Source organism: Oryctolagus cuniculus, chromosome 9, assembly GCF_964237555.1.
Source record: "Oryctolagus cuniculus chromosome 9, mOryCun1.1, whole genome shotgun sequence".
Taxonomy (NCBI): Eukaryota; Metazoa; Chordata; class Mammalia; order Lagomorpha; family Leporidae; genus Oryctolagus; species Oryctolagus cuniculus.
The window spans coordinates 22,195,263-22,218,980 of NC_091440.1; the positions used below are offsets into that span (position 1 = coordinate 22,195,263).

General features: G+C 37.0%; 1 long non-coding RNA gene across 1 annotated transcript in view; it reads left to right on the plus strand.

The window, feature by feature from the left end:
- LOC138843918 (uncharacterized) overlaps positions 1-23,718 on the plus strand; it is a 63,147-nt gene that overhangs the window by 20,340 nt on the left and 19,089 nt on the right. Inside the window, exon 2 of the long non-coding RNA XR_011379127.1 lies at positions 14,879-14,934. This is a non-coding gene — a long non-coding RNA (uncharacterized lncRNA). The remainder of the gene's footprint in view (positions 1-14,878; positions 14,935-23,718) is intronic.

The following is a 23,718-nucleotide window of genomic DNA, read 5'->3' on the forward strand; positions in this document are numbered from 1 at the left end:
GACAAAATAAGCCCACAAGAGGAATCTGAATCATTGGAATCTATAACTACTATAGCATGCACTAAACAAAACACGATTTCTAACAGATTAACATAAATCCTCATATTAGATGCATAGTTACTATAGCCTACCTTCCAAAGCAGTATGTCTTCCATTCAAAAAAAAAAAAAAAAACACTATTAGATATGCCAAAAAGGAAGCAAAATGAAAATGAGCCAAGATGATAGTCTGAAGAGGTGAAACAACCTTGAGAACCAACCTCAGGTATGACATAGATGATGGGATTGTCAGATGTGGAAATTAAAATAGTTAAGTTTATTACGTTAGGACTCCAATGGGAAATCAGACTGTGCAAGAATAAACGTCTCATGTCAGTAGTCATAACAAATCTAAGGAAGAATCAAAAGAAAATGCTGCAAATCAAAGCACTGCCACAGAAATGAGGTTTGTCTTTGATGATTACATTGGTAGATTTCAAACAACTGAGGAAAATTCCATGAGGTTTAAATAGCTCAATAGAAACTTCTAAAGTTGAAATGGAAAACAAATAACAGTAACAACAAAAGCAGACCATAATATTGAGCAATGGTGAGAAAATGTCAAAGCATACACATAATTTTAATACCAGAAGTTGAAGAAAGATAAAGTGGAGGTGAAGAAGTATGAGTATGAACAATGACTGAGAACTATCAAATGAAAGGCACCCAACAAACCACAGATGTAGGAAGCTCAGAGGACACCTAGCAAGGCATTTACAAGAAAAAAATAGTTTGAACATATCATGTTTAAAACTTTGGGAAACCAAAAACAAAGGAAACACCCTGAAAGACTCCAGAGGGAGGGAAAACAACCCGATCAATCAACGGATAAGGCTGAGTGTTAGATTTATTATCAGAAATTCACGCAAGCAAGAAGAGTGAAGTGAAATATTTAGAAATGAATATTTAGAAGTGAAAAAGAAAAAAAATAGCCTATAATTCTGCATCCAGTGAATTTGTGCTTCTAAAGGGCTAAAACATAAGCATCTAAAAATGTACATGGTGGGGCCAGCGCTGTTGTGTAGTGGGTAAAGCTGCTGCCTGCAGTGCCGGCATCCCCTACGGGCACCGGTTCAAGACCCAGCTGCTCCACTTCTGATCCAGCTCTCTGTTATGGCCTGGGAAAGCAGTGGAAGATGGCCTAAGTCCTTGGGCTCCTGCACCTGTGTGGGAGACCCAGAGGAAGCTCTTGGTTCCTGGCTTCGGATTGGTGCAGCTCTGGCTGTTGTGATCATTTGGGGAGTGAACTAGCAGATGGAAGACCTCTCTCTTTCTCTGTCTCTCCTCTCTCTGTGTAACTCTGACTTTCAAATAAATAAATCTTAAAAAAAAATGTACATGGGGTGGGAGTTTTCTCTAGTCATTGATGACTACATTCCAGATCAGAATGCCTGGGTTCAATTCCTGGTTGCAAGTCTTGGCTCCAGCTTCTGACTTTAGCTTCCTGCTAAAGCAGACTCTGGGAATCCCCAACGATAGCTCAAGTAGTTGCGCTCCTGCTACCCACATGGATTACTGGATGTTATTCTTGGTCCTTTGCTTCATTCCTTGCCCAACTCTGGCTGTTTTGTGCATTTACGGTGTGAACGAGTAGATGAGAATTCTCTGTCTCTGTCTCTGTCACCTGTGTCTTTCTGGCTGTTGAGTAAGCAATTTTTTAATCAAATTACACATTTTGGCCATAATGGGTAAACACAATGAGCAAGATAATGAGTTAGGAATCTGTTTATCTTTCTTAACTGTTTCTCAAGAATCCTTCTGTCTAGAATATATGCTGGTGGGTCACAACTTTCATGTTTAAATATGTTACGTTTGAGACTTACTGAGATTGGTCCAGAAGGAGATTCAGGGGATATTTATGTTGTGACAAAGTGTTCATCAGCTACGATGATGGCTGATTTTAGAGATCATTTCTTTTCTGTGAAAAGGAAAAAAAAATATATATATATATATATACAGTGTTTTTAAGTGGTTGTGTTGATGTTCCATTCTGACAATAATTACTACACAGTTGTGAAGGAAAATTGATCTTTTGCAAACTATAAAAACACATCTTAATCCTGTAATAACAACAAGTGTATGCCATTGCCTATGTAATTAGCAGTAATCTATAACCAAGCACCAGGTAGAAAGGCAACAGCTGAAGGACAAAATTCTCATTTTATAGATATATGGTGTTTCTTGAAATAAATAATCAGATATTTCTAGTTATTGAACAATAAATTATTTCACAACAAAGCTAATACACATTTTCTTTAAAAGGTTCACATTTGCATTCAAATATCTAAAAGACAAGGCAGCTGGATTAATGAAATTTTACTCATTTATATCAAGGTTAAAGATATGACCTACTTCATGTCTCAGGAAGATAAGAAGTCCAGCAGCCATCTTTTATTGCCAACGTTGTACCTCTAAATCACTGTAATGTAATGAAGGCTATATGAATATTAAACTCATCACCCAACAAAAATAGCCTAGTAACACACAAGCTGTTATAGGTCAGTGTTATGACCAACTTCACGGGCACATAAGGAAATTGCTGTATCAATGAGAAATAAATTCAGGAATATTAGTGCTGAATATTTTGACAGCCACCTTTGACATGTGATCTGTCAGTTGTCTGTCAACCTCAAACGTGGTGAATGAAACATGCTCTACATAAATTTTTTTGTTATAATGGCCTATATTTCCATTTAAATATGTAGATGATGAAAGACAGATTTTTTATCTTATTTTCTATTTTAAACTACTTACACAAATAATGCTTGGTGTAGAGGCTTTTGAATATTGTTTAGTAAGGCTGAATTCATTCCTTCCTACACCATCCCCAGATACCCAGCAACATGACCATAGTGGTTTCTACAGGTGCTCATGCCTCTTTCCCCAGAGGTACCCACTATGATTGAGTTGGTGGATATCCTTTCAGACCTCCTTCTAAAGTTTCTTACACATACCACCCAGAGTTTCTGTACACTTTCTAAAGTGTAAATGCTGTTTATTTGAACTTGAAAATTGTCTTGAAAATGTGTGTTGTGCATACAAACCTGTGTGTGTGTGTGTATGTGAAACATAATCTTGCAACTTCCTTACCATATATATCCTGGAAATTAAAGTGTACATGTACAAAAGAGGTTTGTATGAGAATGAGATCACTATATAGTTTTCACTGGTTATAATACCAAAAGTTTACAAATAGCCCTTGTGCCTATTACTGGAGACATGGCTGAAATACTCAAGTATTTATGGGCATATCCATAGTATTTAATTGAAAATTTTCAGTTAAAATTTGTATGTTTATTGCTAATATGGAAACTATTCAACTTATATTACTGAACTAAAACAAAATAATTCATTAATATATTATATTTTACTCAATAGATGCAAGTTTTACTAAAGGATATCCATGTATGATTAGATAAAGTGTTTTGTGGAGATGTACTGGCTGCATAATAGGACCTTCAGCTAGATATCAAATTTGGGTAAAATAATGATAGGATTAATAATTTTTCTCAAAGATTTTGGACTACCTATTTCTTGGTATCTCTTATTCACAAGGGGATTTTATAGAAATTTAAAACTAGTAGAGGATTGATAATATGTACTTTTTTTAGTTAAATCAAATGATACTTTAAATGAAGTTGAGTCACATGACAGAAAGATTTTAACTAGGGAAAAGGTGGGAAAATTATTGCAATAATGCAACTAAGATATAATAAATGTATAGTGCAGGACTTTAAACATGGTAAAACTAAAAAGTGTTTATTCATCCGCTGAGTTTCAATATTTTATTGTATATAATATGCATAACAAAGATAATAAGAATTAATAGACAATTGCAAGGTGGCTGGCAGTATAAATTTTGAAAGTATAAATTGAATATCTCAATTATATTTTGAGTTTGAGAAGGCAAGTATTTGATAAATTTTTAATATCTATATTAAATTGCATTTTAACATGTAGCTTCTATATCAGGGCAAAGAATTATCACTTCAGTAATAACTTCACCTCATATGTTTACAATTTCATAAATGTGATTGAGTATTTATACTTGAGACCAGATGTATTATCTCAATAATAAAAATGATAACGTATTATGAATTAGAAATAATAAATTAGGTCTTAAAATTACCTGAAAATATCTAATATTTTTGGCTGGAGGTCTTTATTTCCTTATGATCTAATATTTTTTTGACAGGCAGAGTGGACAGTGAGAGAGAGAGACAGAGAGAAAGGTCTTCTTTTGCCGTTGGTTCACCCTCCAATGGCCTGCGCGCTGTGGCCGGCGCATCACGCTGATCCGAAGCCAGGAGCCAGGTGCTTCTCCTGGTCTCCCATGGGGTGCAGGGCCCAAGCACTTCGGCCATCCTCCACTGAGCTCCTGGGCCACAGCAGAGAGCTGGCCTGGAAGAGGGGCAACCGGGACAGAATCCGGCGCCCTGACCAGGACTAGAACCTGGTGTGCCGGCACCACAGGCGGAGGATTAGCCTACTGAACCGTGGTGTCGGCCTATGATCTAATATTTTGATTGATCTTAAACAAGTCAACATTTGATTCTTAGGGATACATTTCTGGATTCTATTATGAAGTTGCAATGTATGTTAAAATCCTATGTTCTCCAAATAATATAGCTTAATTATGCATTTGTATTACACAACTACAAGAATTAATGAAAAATTATAAGAAATATCAATTCACAAAAATATATATTTCCACAATTTACTTTTGACAATAAACTGAATAGTTATCTTCCTTAAAATGACTCCATATTCACTTTGCCTTATACACAGTTGCTTGTTGTATTTTTTTAATATTTTTAATTGACTTTTTTATTTTTCAAGGTTAAATAAAGGGAAAAATTTCACATATTTCATATACACAGTTTCAGATCATGATACTTCCCACTATATCTTCCCTCTCTCCCTCCCTCCCTCCCTCCCTCCCTCCCTCCCATCCTTCCTTCTGCTCCTTTTCTTATGTTTCTTTTAATTTTTATATTGACATACATTCAATTTACTTTAAAATCACAAGCTTAACCATCCACTAAATAAAGAATTCAAGTAATAAGTAGAAAAAACACAGAGTATAGACAAAGGCTATAACAAAATCAAATCTCAAAATGTCAGTTTCATTCATATGCATTCCACTTTTTATACTCTGTATAATAATTACTATAAATCAGGAAAAACATATGATATCTGACTGTGTTTATGGCTAACCACTATGCATGCATTCATCTTTGAATCTCCTCTTCCATCTCTCTCTTACTGTTCTGTTCCTCTTGACCTTGTCAGCTACACTATTACTTTCTCTCTTTTTTTAAGATTTATTTTATTTATTTGAAGGACAGAGTTACAGAGAGAGGTAGAGACAGAGAGAGAGGTCTTGCATCTGCTAGTTCACTCCCCAGATGGCTGCAATGGCCGGAGCTGTGCTGATCCAAAGCCAGGAGCCAGGAGCTTCTTCTTGGTCTCCCATGTGGGTGCAGGGGCCCAAGGAATTGGGCCATCTTCTACTGCTATCCCCGGCCATAGCAGAGAGCTGGATCGGAAGTGGAGCAGCTGGGACTAGAACTGGTGCTGATATGGGATACCGGTGCTTCAGGCCAGGACTTTAACCTGCTGTGCCACAACGCTGGCACAACTACACTATTACTTTCTTATGAAAAGCTACATTATGCTCATATTCTCAATAATAATACTACTTATATTTTTTACATTGTTTGAAAATAAAAATTGGAAATACTTAAGCAGAATTTCATAGTATAAAACTACCATCTGCAGTGCCAGCATCCCATATGGGCACTGATTCGAGACCCAACTGCTCTACTTCTGATCCAACCTCTGCTATGGCCTGGGACAGCATTGGAAGACGGCTCAAGTCCTTGGGCCCCTGCACCCCCATGGGAAAACCCGGAGGATGCTCCTGGCTTCGGATCTGCGCAGCTCCGGCCGTGGCGGCCAATTGGGAAGTGAACCAGCAGATAGAAGACCCCTCTCTCTCTCTCTTTCTCTCTCTGCCTTTCCTTCTCTCTCTGCGTAACTCTGACTTTCAAATAAATAAATAAATCTTTAAAAAATGAAAAAATAAAATAAAATTACAATTCTTTCTCTGTCCTACTTGTATGTAAAACACCAATATCAGCATGCCTTTCAATGGAGATAGACCTTATGTATCTACCCGATTATCTGCTGTGTGATTAAACTGTGTCCCAAAACAATGTGCTTCATGGGTAAAACATGTAATCTTTCCCTTGGACTTTGCAATATTTGTCCTTATAAACACAATAATAATGAATGGCCACATTATTCGTAAGTACTAAACTTCTAATGATAGCATCAATAGTGGTAGCACATCTTTGCGAATATGTATTTCTCCAAGAATTCCTTGAAGACCTGTTCCATAAGGTATACTTAGGCCTCTTTTACCATCCTCATCCTGAGATTGCTCTAGGTTTATCATTTCTATTCCTAAGCCCTCCTAAGCTTAGTAACTAGATATTTTGAAAGTGCTTCACTGATTAAAATATTTTGAATATGCAAATCACAATGTCCCCTTCAACATTTGAGGAGCTAGTTGAAAATATTTTGTTTCTTGATGTTAATTAGAATGTAATATCCTTTCTGTTTTCCATCTCTTTGCGGTGATCTCTTATTTTTCCTCTTTCCTTGCTTTTATTATTTTTAACTTATTCTGGAGGCACAGACATTTTACAAACATGTATCTGGGTGAATTGTGTTTTTTTTTTCTACATTTGTCATTTATATAATTCAGGAAGCTTTTTTAGTATGAAAACCCATGTATTTCTTGAGTTCAGTTAAGCTTTTTTTAGAGATTTTTTTTTGACAGGCAGAGTTAAACAGTGAGAAAGCGAGAGAGAGACAGAGAGAAAGGTCCTCCTTTTTCCGTTGGTTCACCCCCCCCCCCAAATGGCCTCCATGCCTGGTGTGTTGTGCCAGTGTGCTGTGCCGATCCAAAGCCAGGAGCCAGGTGCTTCCTCCTGGTCTCCCATGCGGGTGCAGGGCTCAAGGACTTGGGCCATCCTCCACTGCATTCACAGCAGAGAGCTGGCCTGGAAGAGGAGGAACCGGGACAGAATCCGGCACCCCAACTGGGACTAGAACCCGGGGTACCAGCGCTGCAGGCAGAGGATTAGCCTAGTGAGCCATGGCGCCAGCTAGAGGTTTTTAAAACTGTTTACTGTCTTTCCACAAAATGTCCATCCAGTATTTCTTGTTCCAAGGTTTTATAAATTTTTAGAATAATATCAGAGATTTGGGACTGATCTAATCTACACCATACATTTTCTAGCTGCTATTATTCACTGCTATTCTCCAAATCCAACTCACTATCCCTACTCTCCATAGATGACCTTGCATGCTATTATACTGAATGTTTAACGAAAAAAATTCTTCCACAAACTACCCCCTCCAGCTATATGCACCTGCTGGTATATATCATGGACTTCTCTCCTGTTACGATGATGAATCCTCTGAGCTCATAATCAAAGTCATGACCTTGTGTATTACATCCCCCACTCTCTCCTACTCAAGAACTGTAGAGCACATCACTCCTTCTCCAACCTTCTCTGTCCTGAAGACTGCAGCATTCTTTCCACAATTTCTGGCTGTTTTGATGACTGCCATCCCTTTTCTGTGTGTCTGTCCAGGTTTTGCCCTTTGCTAGAGACCTGTCTTACCCAATGTCGTGACCCCTTTACAAGTCAGCCAACAATCCGTGATGGGGCAGTAGAGGAGATAAAATTCTGCCTCCCTCTTTCCAGTTCAAGAGAATTGTGAAAGTTTACCATCAAATTGATGCTTTCTGTTGGATTAGGCTTGGTTCAGTCCTATATGTTTCATTCGTCAATGGACGAGGCAGACTACAAAGTTTTCACGTCCCAATGCAAATTGAAATGGAGGGATCATTTTTCAAATGTGATTAAAAATTTCACAATTACAGCAACAGAGCATTAAATCAAGAGTGACATCTTTCTAAATGTGAGGCTGTGTATAACAGCACAAGTCACCCACCAACAAAGTCTGCCCTGAACACAAATCTGATTCCTGACAGCAATTCCTGGTAAACTTTCAGTATAAAAATCCATACTTTAGTGGCTTTTCTCAGGGAAATCGGTCTGTGGCATCGTTATAGATAGTGCCAGTATTCCTGCTTATTATCTCATGAACATCAAAAAAAATCTTTTTCTTTTTACCATGCTTTATTCATTAGCAGAAAAATAAGCTGCCCACTATCTCGTCCTAGAAAAAGAAGCAAGTATCATACATATAAAAATCTGCATTTTCCCTGAGGAGAATCTAACAGCAAAGAGAGAAGCCATGTACAAGTTTATGGGGGAACTGTATTTATCAGCAGTGTGATGTAAGGGAGAGCCCTGCCATGTTATCCTTATCCTGGTTTGTAGAGATGGTTCAACTGCAGAGTGACTCACAGTATAGCAGAATATTCTTTGATTCTCCCCAGAACATGAATAGACCTTACGTGCATAGTTCTTGGTGACATTAAACAAAAAAAAAATAAAAAATAAAAAAAAAACCACAATGACAATATTTTTTGAACACACACACAAATGGGAGAACAAATAGTATGGTAGTAAGTAAATGAAATAAAAGGCCAACGTGAACTCTTAAATAATGTAATAACTTTCAAATTTGATTAACTCCATGCTCAGTACCTGAGACTTATAAAAGAAAAACAAGGGCAATTAAAGACAAAAACAATGATTAAACAATTACTGTCCCTGAGGTCAAGGAGTAGAGCATGAAATAAACTCTCTTGATCGAATTGTTTTTATAGCACATTCTTTAGAGAAAACAAAATCAATTTATAGTGTTCCATTCATTTACAAACTAAAAGGTTAAAATTCTTAGTAATTAGATAATTTAGTTTATAGGTCCCGTTACCTCCCATGTTAACAGACTTGCCAATAGAGTCTGCAGTGGCTAATTATGCATTAGGGGGTTGGTTTCTTTTCTTTTTAAAACCTTAACATACAAGATATCATCCCATTCTCATCTTCTTCTCAGACTAGTTATGTATATGTGTATATATATATATATATATATATTGACAGGCAGAGTGGACAGTGAGAGAGACAGAGAGAAAGGTCTTCCTTTGCCGTTGGTTCACCTTCCAATGGCCACCACGGCCAGCGCGCTGCGGCCAGCGCACCACGCTGATCTGATGGCAGGAGCAAGGTGTTTCTCCTGGTCTCCCATGGGGTGCAGGGCCCAAGTACTTGGGCCATCCTCCACTGCCTTCCCAGGCCACAGCAGAGAGCTGGCCTGGAAGAGGGGCAACCGGGACAGAATCCGGCGCCCCGACCGGGACTAGAAACCGGTGTGCAGGCACCACAAGGTGGAGGATTAGCCATGTGAGCCGCGGTGCCGGCCTAGTTATGTATTTTAAAGCCTTCCTAACAGAGCCGGTGTTAAAAGATTCTTCTTTGGTTAACATTTCTGAAGAAAAATCTCCTTAGTGAAATACTGGAAGAATTTCTATTTGGACTATGGTAAGAGTTGGCTGGTAGCTAACTGCTACAGAAGGAAAAACATTAAATCCACATAAACACAACTCATTCGTAAGGTAGCCTGCTACACATTCTAAGATCAGAAAAGATTTAATTTATTCATGTTTTATCTAGGGAAAGACTGACCTAAAAAGACTTTAGCAGCTTCAGCAATGCATGTGATGCATTTAAATACATGAGATGAATATTTGCTTTTAAAAGACTAGGTTTATGTTTGGAGGCTGGCATTTACAAGTGGTTTGGATGGGTTTGAGTTTGAGCAAGTAAATTTAACCTCCTAATTTTCTCAACTTTGAGAGGAGAAGAATAATATATGACTAGCAGGAATACTCTGCATCATAAATGAGGAAACGCATGCTTTGTTTTGGACAGTTGGAATAATGTTACATGGATGAGATATGTATAATAGATGTATACAGATAGATGTGATCCATATGTGTGTGACTTTGTGTATAACAATTAAATTCAAGCAAACACTTTGGAAGCTAACAGGACTTCTTTATAAAATAAATTTTAATTAGCACAAATGTGTCCAACAGTGGGAAAGTAAAACTTTTGCTGCAAAATCATTAGGAAATAGAATGGGAAAATAGGATTTAACAAATTTCATTGATTTAATATGTTAAATATTTGGTCTTCTGAAATTAATTTTGTATATCTTCTCCCATAATAGTTCAAAGGAAGAGTATGTACAGGGTAAAGTGACATGGCTACATTCAGCTAAATTACCAAGCCTATTAGAGGAAAAAAAGAGTTGTCTAATTGAATTGTCATATGAAAAGCAAATGATATGAGGTTTGTCATTTTTTTGTTTATTGTTATATGCATATGTTTTTTATTTTATTTATTTTTAAATTTTATTTAATAAATATAAATTTCCAAAGTACAGCTTTTGTTTTACAGTGGCTTTTCCCCTCCATAACTTCCCTCGCACCAGCATCCATCCCATCTCCCACTCCCTCTCCCATCCCATTCACATCAAGATTCATTATCAATTGTCTTTATATACAGAAGATCAATTTAGTATATACTAAGTAAAGATTTCAACAGTTTGCCCCCACACAGAACCCTGGGTCAAAAGCATGTACTCCTTGAGTATATCTCTGATGGAAACAAAACTCTCCTCAACCTTTGCTTACTTGCTAAAAGCATAACTGTCTTAGGCTTTTCCTTATCTGTACACAATCTATTCATTCTTCAATATAGTGCCATATATATCCATGTAATACATTTAGAATGTCAGAAAACAAGCTTTGTGGGGCAGAGTACTGTGTGTGTGTGTGTGTGTGTGTGTGTCTATGTGTGTCTGTGTGTACTTGGGCTAAGGGTTTGAAACACATCTTGCCTTTCCAGATTTCACATGAACCACCTGAGAAAATATTGGCCCATTTTTAAAGGCAGAAGTTTCAAAGCGAAAGTTCTGCAAAAAAAGCAATTTATTGAGGGGAAGAGAATAAGTTGCCAAATGAGAAAGAGTAAGTTACTTAGAAAAAGTTATCTATATTTTTAGGGAGGGAAATAGTTTTGAAGTATTCTATTAAGAGATGATGATCCTGTAGCTTTCTTTTAAAGGATAAGTGTTTCGAATGGACCACACAACATCAGAGTATATTAATTTAATCATGGTTATTGGAGTTTGGATTTTGAATGCTTTGTGTAAGTTTTTCTTTATTCTGAGGTTCTATCATAGCTTTTACTTATATAGAATTCCTTAATAAATATATAAGTTACTTTAAGACTGACTTACACTAACAACAATGTTCCAGTTCAGATGTGTTCTGCTGCCAGGAAGAATGGGAAGAGAATGGAATCTATTTCATTTGCCCTCTGGAGTATTTTTCTTGTCTTAAGAATGACAGTGTTTAGAGGTAGAATCTGATGGAAAAGTTGTCGATGAGGCCCTTCCATTGGCTCTCAGACAATATGAGTTTCTTTTAGGGATCTTGGTGATATCACATCCTATGTTGTGTCAATGGTACAACTTGAACTTCTCAGAAAACCTTTGTTGTTCTGAGACTCTGAACTCGCCAGCTGTGTTAATCGTGTTCTTATAACAGACTGTGGCAGAAATGAAGCCTTTTGAAGCAGTGGTGGTCGTTTGCAAATGTGCAGAAGAGAGATCCTGCGTAAGCTGCATCCTGACTTAGAAGAACATGGGAACAACTCTCTGGGAACACTTAGAGGAATTTGAAGTGAAGGCACCAGCAAGCATATGTGAGGGGGGCTCAGTAGCCCTCTTGGTTGGAGAGGTATTAGCTGTACTTTGAGTTAGAAAGCTGAAAAAAAGCACCTTTTTCATAATTTTGTGTGCCTATAAGTGTTCCTCCTAGTACACACAAAAAAAAATACTAAGAGGGATAACATATCAAGTTGCTCATCAACAGTCAGGGTGAGGGCTGATCAAGTCACCGTTTCTCATGGTGTTCATTTCACTTTAACAGGTTTCCTTTTTGGTGCTCAGTTAGTTGTCACCTATCAAGGAGAACAAGTGGTATTTGTCCCTTTGGGATTGGCTTATTTCACTCAGCATAATGTTTTCCAAATTCCTAACAGGGATCACTTTTCAGTTAAAAATTAAACACCTAAGAATAATTGTGTGTTAATTACAGAGTTCAACCAACGGTACTAGAACAAAAAAAATACTAAAATGGATAAAGTATTACATTGTACATCAACCGTCAAGATCTCTACGATGAAAATTACAAAACCTTAAAGAAAGAAATAGAAGAGGATACCAAGAAATGGAACAATCTTCCATGCTCATGGATTGGAAGAATCAATATCATCAAAATGTCCATTCTCCCAAAAGCAATTTATAGATTCAATGCAATACCAATCAAGATACCGAAGACCTTCTTCTCAGATCTGGAAAAAATGATGCTGAATTTCATATGGAGACACAGGAGACCTCAAATAGCTAAAGCAATCTTGTACAACAAAAACAAAGCCGGAGGCATCACAATACCAGATTTCAGGACATACTACAGGGCAGTTGTTATCAAAACAGCATGGTACTGGTACAGAAACAGATGGATAGACCAATGGAACAGAATTGAAACACCAGAAATCAATCCAAACATCTACAGCCAACTCATATTTGATCAAGGATCCAAAACCAATCCCTGGAGTAAGGACAGTCTATTCAATAAGTGGTGCTGGGAAATCTGGATTTCCACATGCAGAAGCATGAAGCAAGACCCCTACCTTTCACCTTACACAAAAATTCACTCAACATGGATTAAAGACTTAAATCTACGACCTGACACCATCAAATTATTAGAGAGCATTGGAAAAACCATGCAAGATATAGGTACCGGAAATGACTTCTTGGAAAACACCCCAAAAGCACAGGCAGTCAAAGCCAAAATTAACATTTGGGTTTGCATCAAATTGAGAAGCTTCTGTACTGCAAAAGAAACAGTCAGGAGAGTGAAGAGACAACCGACAGAATGGGAAAAAAATATTTGCAAACTATGCAACAGATAAAGGGTTGATATCCAGAATCTACAAAGAAATCAAGAAACTCCACAAAAACAAAACCAACAACCCAATTAAGAGATGGGCCAAGGACCTCAATAGACATTTTACAAAAGAGGAAATCCAGATGGCCAACAGGCACATGAAAAAATGTTCAAGGTCATTAGCAATCAGGGAAATGCAAATCAAAACCACAATGAGGTTTCACCTCACCCCAGTTAGATTGGCTCACATTCGGAAATCTACCAACAATAGATGCTGGAGAGGATGTGGGGAAAGAGGGACACTAACCCACTGTTGGTGGGAATGCAAATTGGTTAAGCCACTATGGAAGTCAGTTTGGAGATTCCTCAGAAACCTGAATATAACCCTACCATTCAACCCAGCCATCCCACTCCTTGGAATTTACCCAAAGGAAATTAAATTGGCAAACAAAAAAGCTGTCTGTACATTAATGTTTATTGCAGCTCAATTCACAATAGCTAAGACCTGGAACCAACCCAAATGCCCATCAACAGTAGACTGGATAAAGAAATTATGGGACATGTACTCTATAGAATACTATACAGCAGTCAAAAACAAGGAAACCCGGTCATTTGCAACAAGATGGAGGAATTTGGAAACATCATGCTGAGTGAATTAAGCCAGTCCCAAAGGGACAAATATCATATGTTCTCCCTGATCTGCGACAACTAACTGAGCACCAAAGGGGAAACTTGTTGAAGTGAAATGGACACTATGAGAAACAGTGACTTGATCAGGACATCCCATTTTCTTAATCCAAAATATAATTTTTCTAGTATTAGTAGAACAAAATGTGCTAAAAGAGCAAAACAATTTATAACACAGTTAAAGGTATAAAATTTCCCATTCACCATTACACCAATGTTGAGGGTTTTTTCCCCTATGCCTTAAAAGTGTATTTATAGAGTTCCTGGAAAAATGGAAAATCCTTTAGTCTGTGAGTTACTGTTTCAGGAGCAAAAGCTTTATTTTTCATTCTGCTAGATAAGCCAGGTCCAGATGGGCACTCCGTTAACATGCAGGTTGCACCCCCATTCTAAAGCCAACATAATACTCCCAAGTTCTCCAGATGTGAATTGGAAAACTTCTAATTTGATTTTTTCATATCTTTTACCCTCTTTAATTATCAGTAGCCACTCTCTTTACTGATAGAGAGTTGCCTTCAGTTCCTCCTCACCATGATATTTGGTCAGATGTCAGTCATTTTCTGATTATTCTCCCCATTTTTATATCATGTATTAATGTCATATTAAACACAATTTACTAGAAGTTTACCTCAGATGTCTCTGTTTAGATTGGGATTTTTATCTTTCTTTCATGATTCTTGCAGTGGTTGGTAGAATAGCACTTTCTATGAGTGGACCACAGAAAGTTTGTGGAAAATTGAATTAAAGGATAAATTTATTTTGATGGAAAAATTTTTAATTCATGTATAGATTATTTTTCATAATACTCATTTTCCTAGTCTTTTTGATGACCCTTCATATGCATGGATTAGACGATTGTGAAAATCTTGCAGATTATTTCCTGTTATTAGTAATGTATGTGTAGCATATAGCAGTGTATATGCTACACATATAGCATCAGTGTATATGCTGAGACATTTAAATGTAAAGCATCTTCCCTCTTTTCTATGTACTCAAATTTCACCCACTTGATGTTTCTCTCTCAATTTATAACTAAGATGGCATCACAATTTCTCTTGATCCTTTACATGTCTTTCCTCCAATTCTTTTTTAACCTCATCTTCATCCTTTCTGAACAGGAATTGTCCTTTCTTTTGTCTTCTAGCTTGTTCTCCATGAGTCCTGTGATTGCACTGGATTTAAAAATGTGAGCTATTCCAGGTAACGCTTCATTTTAAAAGGAGTTTTGAGTTTAGGTAATGCTGTGATAACAAGCCTGTGAATGAATATTTTGGGTCAGATAATTTCATAATACATTCTGCATAAAAAATGCCTGTGCATAGTCATGCTGTGTGCAGAGAAGCATGACGTGTGATAAGAAGGTAACATTGTAGCTGTGGGAAGTAAGAAAGCATGCATGAATGAAGATTGATTTTTTATTCTGACAGGCAAATATGATCAGCAAGAGTCTTTGAACTAACCTACATAAATGGGGGGGGGAGTTCTATGTATATATTAATTAGTCTTGTCTTTATTTGTCTTCCTTCTCTTAATTTTTTGTAAAAAAATCTTATTTAAAGGCAGAAACACATACACGCATACACAGAGACAGAAAACACACAGAAATCTTCTATCTGTTGTTTCACTCTTCAAATGCTGGCAACATCTGGGCTGGGCCAGTCTGAGCCAGGAGCACAGAACCCAACTCAGGTCCACTTGAGCCATTACCCTCTGCCTCTCAGTGAATTCATAAACAGGAAGCTGAACTCGGAAGTGGAGCATGGAATCAAGCCCAGACACACTGATTTGGAATGTGAGTTCCAAGTGGTCCTTGCACCAAAGTCTTGCCTTTAGTTTACTGATTTATAATATAATTGTATATGTGTATATATCTATTTCTAATATAATTGTATATGTATATATGTATATTTTTATGTATATGTATATATCTCTTAATGTATTTATGTATGCATGTATGTATTTATGTATGTATGTATTTGAAATGCAAAGTGATACAGAGGGAGATTCAGTTATAAAGAGAACTCTTCAATACGCTGGTTTACTCCCCACATGTCTGCAACAGCTAGTATTGGGTCAGACCAAGCCAACAGTCAGGTGCTTCATGTAGGTCTCCTATGTGAGTCACAGGTATGTATTTGGCTGTTGTTAGCTGCATCCCAGGCACATTAGCAAGAAGATGAATCAGAAGAAGGCTAACTGGGACTTGAACTAGGCACTCCGATGTAGAATGAAACCATCCAAAATGGCAGCTTAACCACCATGCCACAGGGACTGTGCTTAGTTTTCCAGTTTTTAAGACATAGGCCAGCATGCATACACTTTAATGTTATTTAAGAAATTCTAATTTTTCATGCAGAGTAGTCCTTGATATTGTATATTTGAATGTTACTCATTTGCTTAGAGATATTTGTATGCAAATATTAATTTTAAACTAGGAACACAAAATACTTAGTTTTATTAATGCATGATGTCTATCATTGAACATCAACATTATAATATAAAATTGCTAGCAAGTCACAAAGCAAGAAGCTGAAAATGTAGAAATTAATCTTTCATTATTGAATTTACTAAAGTACAATGTATAAGTACCTAAATATTTATCTTTTTCCTATTTTCTCATGTGTCTAATGCATTAAACATATTTTAATTTATGTAATTCAACATTTTCATATCTGCATATGATGCCTAGCAGTTTCTAAGTAAAACATCTAGAGACTTCCGTTGTCTCAAATCATAGTTCTAGCAGTCACAATGAACATGAATTTTGTGGGAGAGACATTTTCCAACATAGTACCCCAGGCCAAACCTGCTTGCCCTCCCTGGAAGGCTCCTTCCAATGGAGATCCTTATAAAGGCACTTACCCACAGTTAACACTTTTCTTGCAACCTGTGACTCAGTTCCTCTATGAGCCTCAATGGCATCATGGCATGCTGTATTCTCTCTGTAGAACTGTGAGTATCATGAAACTGTAATCTGCCCTCTCTCTCCCTCTCTCTCTCTCACTCATGTGGCCCAACTACATCTGTCTAAAGTTTGTATGTTTCAGACTTTTAACAAGTTTGGATCTATAATTTTGAAGCATATGTAGTTATATGGCCACATACAGAATAAATTGAGTGAATAAGTGGAGTTACAATATATTTTTTTAAAAGGTAGTGAAAATTGGGTGCCCTTTTTAATGGAATAACTTAGGAGAATCTGATAAAAAGTAGTGGAGTACAAAATGATTTTTTTCTGATGGTAGTGACCTCTATTTGCACTATTCCCTGTGGAGCATATGAGGTGTAGTAAATGGGAGGAAGAAATTTGTTTCTAATAATATATGAGATTTATTTCTTCACAATTGAAACAATTGGAACAAATTGCACTGGCTAAATTCCAGAAAGGAACAATTTAACAAGAAAGGGTATAATGAGAAAAGTCACAAGGGTATTTCAGGTATGAGTGCATTGCCATTAAGTTCATCAAATTGACTTTACGCTCATCCTGTCTCCACTAGTTATGTGTAACTCTGCTGATCCTCTTAGTACAAAACATTTTCTGATTTAAGAGAATATTGGAAATAAAATTAAAATGATAAAGCTTCATCTATTCTCATAACACAGCTTAGAAAATTGTGACTGTCTACTATACTAAATTATATGATAGTGATATAAAATGAATAGTGTTCAGGACCGTTTTAAAGGAGCAAGATGAGAACAGAGCCATTGCTAACCTATAGCTTCTAATTAATTTCTAACACTTCATCAGAATTTCAAGAGACTGTCAATGTCATAATTATATTAGCTTCTTGTTGGGTGTCAGAATGGGGAGCCATTACATAGCCACTACAAATTAAGGGTTATATTATTCGAAGAAACACCTAAAATAATTCTGATGGGAATCTTGTACAGATGTTATAGCTTACAAGATCCTTAAAGTATCTCATGTCCACTTTAAGAAATCCCTTTAGTTTTTCTTGCATTTTATTTTTATTTGAATTCATTTATATAAAAGTATATTCAATCTACTACATATGATGATAAATTTTACACAAGGAGTTCATTCTTTGTGTCTGCTATAATATTTAGGTATAATTAATATGCAATTAAGTTAATAATTTTTGGTAAGCAGCTCTGAAAGATTGAACAAGTCCTTTCCATAATCAGGATAAAAATTGGTCTAACCATACCAAAAATTCCCTTATACATCTGCATTATCAAATTCGTTTCTATTTCCAAACCCTGTAATTAATTTATGTTCTCGGTTCCTCTAGATTACCTAATCCATATTGTTATATCCATATAATCGTATTATATTGTTGCCTATTCAATCTTGCTTTTTAACTTTTTTAATTTAAACTTTAAAAGAAATTTAAGTGACATATAAAAATTGTATGGAATTATGGATAACTATTAAAAACATTACAGGGACAGCACTGTCATAGCCTGCAGTGCCGCCATCCCATATGGGCACTGATTTGAGTCCTAGATGCTCCACTTCCGATTCAGCTCTCTCTGTGGACTGGGAAAGCAGTAGAATATGGCTCAAGTCCTTCGGTCCCTGCACCCACATGGGAGATCTGGAGGAAGCTCCTGGTTCCTGATTTCAGATTGGCATGGCTCCAACCATTGCAGCCAATTGGGGAGTGAACCAGCAGATGGAAGAACTCTCTCTCTTTCTCTCTCTCTCTCCTTCTCTCTGTGTGTAACTCTGACTTTCAAATAAATAAATAAATCTTTAAAAAAAATCATCACAAGTGATTGGAAGTTGTAGCAATTGTCAATACATCCCCTTGCCATTTGTCAGTAATTTTTCTCCATCAGTGTTAACCTTGTGTTTGCAAGAATCAGTGCCCTTAAGCTTCGGAGAGAAATCTGAGAAAAAAAGTGGAGAGACCGTGGAGAGCACTTGAACTGGGATGTGTGGCGGAGTGTTCAAACCTGTGGGGCAGCTGTGCTGCAGTTTTAGCAGCTTGAGCTAAAAGTATCAGCTACAACTCAAAGTACCATCTACTGTTGGAAAACTTCTAGGATAGACACATAGTCAAATGGGACTTGACTTTTAGAACACTTTAAGTTGCTTTTGGCAACAGCAGGTTAATTATATTCACCTGAGATTGTACTGGGAAACATAAGGACAAAGGTGAGAAAACAAACAGAAAAACAGGTTAATAGGCTTTTGTAGAAGCTCTTCAATGACATGAAAAGTTAAGAATGCCGGGAAGTGACCAGACACAACCACTACTGAAATGGAACTAATTTCAAACACAAAAGCAAGAAACAAAATGATCCCCTGGTGCTCAGGAACTTCCCAAACGTGGTCATTGAAATACTAAATCATCTGCAACTGGACAAGATATAAGTGTGTTTTCAACTTTCATTTTGCATCTATGTGTGACAAAAGTAATGAATCTACAAATGGAGAATTTCAGATAGCAAAATGTTCTTCCAACAATACTACAAGTTGTAGTTAATTTTTTTGGACTAAGGACATACAAATTGTGAGTTTATGTTAGAAACATGCCAACAAATGAACAATTCAAACATTGTGTGTGTATATGCATCTGTATGACAATAGGTATATTACTTTAATTATAAAACATAGATTTTAAAATATGTAATATTTAAAATATGGACATTTAAAATATGTGATAAAAAGCAATAATACTATATGAGTTTCAAATTCCAGATTATAATAGTAGAAAAAAATTGAAGAGAAATATTGAGGAATGATACAGTGAATTTTAGGTAGATGACAGATATAATGAACAAAAATGTGTAACACATGAATCATTATAAATATGAAAGTGTTAACCCAATATATTAGAATTTATAATAATGATGACACATATATCATTCAATTACTGCAAGAAAGATGATGAAAGAACAACAGCATCAGAATATACAAATAGAAGCAAAAAAGTTAGTATTAAGTGAACATACAGGAGTTGCTTTTACTAATCTGTTAGGTTTTATCATGAAAATTTGGTAGTCATGAGATAAGAAATAAGATCGCAACATCAAGGCACATAATTATCAGAAATACACGAGGCAGTGAAAGAAATAAACTATATAATCCTAGACTTAAGCATGCCTGTATGAGATTATAATATGTCATGTAGTTAAAATTATATAATTCAGATATAATTATTTATATATATTAACAATTATAATAATCGGCACCTATTTACAATATTTTCTATATTTCAAATAAAGTTTGAGGCAGAAAGAAAACCTGCCATTTTGCTACAGATTACATTGCTTTTATTATTATATTTTCATCAGAGTGCTTACATCTGTTTTAAGTTTTATTTTGCTCGTTTGAAAAGTAGAGTTACAGAGAAAGAGTAAGAGAGAAAGTGAGAGGGATAAAGAGAGAATAAAGGAGATTTTCCATTTGCTGATATCTTAATCTTTTTTTTTTTTTTTTAAGTTATGTGTTGCCTAGGGTAGCTTTCTTGGGCAGCACCTCTGAACTTGAAAGTATGAACAAACAAGGACAAAGTTTTGTGTCCCAGTGACTTAAGCTGTCAATTGTGACATCCACATGCTATATCATTGCGCCAGGGATCAAATCCTCTCTCTGCTTTAGATCCAGCTTCCTGCTAGTGAGTCTGAGAGGCAGCAGGTGATGACCTAAGTACTTGGTTTCCTGCCATCAATGTAAGAGACCTGGATAGAATTCTAGGCTTCTGGCTTCAATCTGGCCCAGCTCCAGGTGTTGTGGGAAATTGGGGAGAGGACTAATGGTTGGAAGAACTCTCTTTCTCTCTCCTCATCTGTCTTTCCTTCTATCTTTGCCACTGGGCTTTTCAAACAAAGGAATCTTTTTTTTTAAGTATGAGCACAGAAAAATGCTATATAATACCACAGATATTAACATGAAGCAATGGAGATAAATATTATAATTAAAGCCACTGCCTATAATGCTGGCATCCAATAGGGGCACCTGCTTGTGTCCCAGCTTTTCCACTTCTGATCCAGCTCCCTGCTAATGACCTTAGGAAAGAAGAAAAAGATGATCCAAATATTTGGGCCCCAGCTGCTCACCTGGGAGACTTGGGTGAAGCTCCTGGTTCCTGGCTACAGTCTGGCCCAGGCCTAGTTGTTATGGTCATATGGGGTGACCCAGCAGTTGAAAGATATCTCTCCATCCCTCCTCTCTCTGTAATTCTGACTTTCAAATAAATAAATTAACCTTTTAGAAAAATTTATTAACATTAATTTTAAAATCTTAATATAGTAAACTTTTCTTATATTATAGATTTTCTGATTTAATTGAACAAGATTTAATTGTGAAAAAGTCTAAAAGCATGAAAATCAAAGAAAGTATAATAATTTCAAATTCAAAAAGGTTAGACATCAAGAGCAATTTGAAGTGATATATCACTCTATATGTATAGACTGATGCAGAGTAACAGAGAGAGTGAAAGACATTCCATCCACGAGTTTACTTCCTAAATAGCTGCACCAGCCAGGACAGGAACACACCAAAGCCAAGAGCCAAGAAATCCATTCTGGCCTTCCATGTGGGTTGCAGGAGCCTAAGTACTTGGGTCATCCTCCACTGCCTTCTCAGGAGCATTAGCAGGAAACTAGGCTTGAAGCAGAGCAGAGGAGACTCAAACAAGCACTGTGATGTTATATGCTGGTGTCACAAGCAATAGCTTAACCTGCTACACCATGACATTGGCTGTCAGTCTGTGTATTTCTAAATAGCTGAGTGCTGGTTATCTGAGACGTTGTCTCTTTTTGGTTCTTTAAAGCAGATACAATAATAAAACCATTTAAAAAGTTTTCTATGTGGCACGCTTGATTTGCAGCTTTGAAATTCCTGAAGAAGGCAAAGATAAAAATGATATATATATATATATTCACAGATTTGCATAATTTCTGAGAATACATATTGATTTAACTTATAATATTCCACGTTAGAGAATTTAAGCAGCAAGTATCAGTTCCAATTATAGAACAATGTGCATTGATAGAAACATCATAGCATCAGTAGGAAGCATGAAAGTACATTGACTTGCTAATGAAGCAGTCAGTCTCAAATTGCTTGGATAGATAAAGCAGTACTAACAAGGGAGGCATTCTGGTGCATCATACAGTTTGGGTCAGTTGCATTCCTATGACTCTGAAACTCTGTTCATAAATAATAATACGATATATATATATATATATATATGAATGTGGGAGCAGCCTGATTAACTACTACTCACACTTGTTTATGCTATTCTTCAAATAAGGCTTGTCAGCATTTGGAAAGACAATCTGCAGGACAATGTGGGTGAAACAGAGACTGTTATTTGAAAAATGCTCGCCGGCACCGTGGCTCACTAGGCTAATCCTCCGCCTAGCGGCGCCGGCACACCGGGTTCTAGTCCCGGTTGGGGCGCCGGATTCTGTCTCGGTTGCCCCTCTTCCAGGCCAGCTCTCTGCTGTGGACAGGGAGTGCAGTGGAGGATGGCCCAGGTGCTTGGGCCCTGCACCCCATGGGAGACCAGGAAAAGCACCTGGCTCCTGGCTCCTGCCATCGGATCAGCAGTGCACCGGCCGCGGCGGCCATTGGAGGGTGAACCAACGGCAAAGGAAGACCTTTCTCTCTGTCTCTCTCTCTCACTGTCCACTCTGCCTGTCAAAAAAAAAAAAAAAAAAAAAAAGAAAAGAAAAAGAAAAAGAAAAAAAAATGCTCACTCTAAAATTCTGATTTCCAAAGGACCATGTGACTCTTCTGTAGCTCACTATCTTCAAATCTACTTATCATCCTTCTCTATAAGGACATCACAATGTGCTTTCCAGCATCACTGCTTAAGGACTTTTTTCTATATTCAATGTAGGCAAGGTAGTTTACTCTGCCCCAATTATAAAGACAACTCAAAGGCAGAATGACTCTCAAGAAGAATGCAAGGAAGGTATGCACTTGTCAAAGTAAAAATTTCACCACAGTAAGCTAAGCAGCAAGGAAGCTTTTTATTCAGACTGTTGCAATGGGGAAGAGAGCTTGGCAGCAACTTCCTGAAATAAGGGTTGGAGTTCTTTTTCAAAGCTAAGGTAGTTTGTGTGGTAGCATAGGTGGCCTGTATTTGCCAATTATCTTTACCTAACATAAAAGTAAGTTTTCTTCTGCTTCATGACAAGAGATAGTTTTACAACTCGGAATGAAGTACTCACTGAAGCTTGGCTCCTGCTCTTCCGCAGAGACTAAGAGAGGTGATCCTATCTCCTTTAATGTATATATTTCAAAGAAATGGTCACCATTCCTTGAGAAGGACATTCCCTGCAAACTAAAGCTGGCAAGAGACTTCAAGGACACACACACACACACACACACACACAATTTCAAAGGCAACATAATTATACAAAAAGAATTTAGAAGTATGTTTTCTAAAGTAAGTGCACTGAGGACTTGGAGCTCTGTTGCCTATGTATGACAAGGGAGAAATCTGTCTAAAATTTAGTCAGAATGATGGGAACATTAAATGTCTCCTGGTCATAATATACATGAATGCATTGCCATAGTCACCTTATTTAATGTCAGTTCTCCATAAAATTATGGTATCTTTTCTCTGCCTTATATTTTCACTGTATGAATATGAAGCTACTACTTTGTCTACACAAAAAGTCCCTTCTGTTCCTCATACAACTTCTAACTTTTTTTTTTTTAAGATTTCTTTTATTTATTTGAAAAACAGTTACATAAAGGTAGGGCTAGAGAGAGAGAGAGTGAGATCTTCCATCCGCTGGTTCACTCCCCAAATATCCTCAATGAACAGAGCTAAGCTGCTCCGAAGCCAAGATCCAGGAGCTTCTTCCAGGTCTCCCACGTGGGTGCAGGGGCCCAAGCACTTGGGCCATCGTCTACTACTTTCCCAGGCCATAGCAGAGAGCTGGATCAGAAGTTGAGCAGCTGGGACTCCAACTGACTCCCATATGGGATGCCTGCATTTCAGGCTGGGGCTTTACCCACTGCGCCACAGTGCCAGACCCAAACTTCTAACA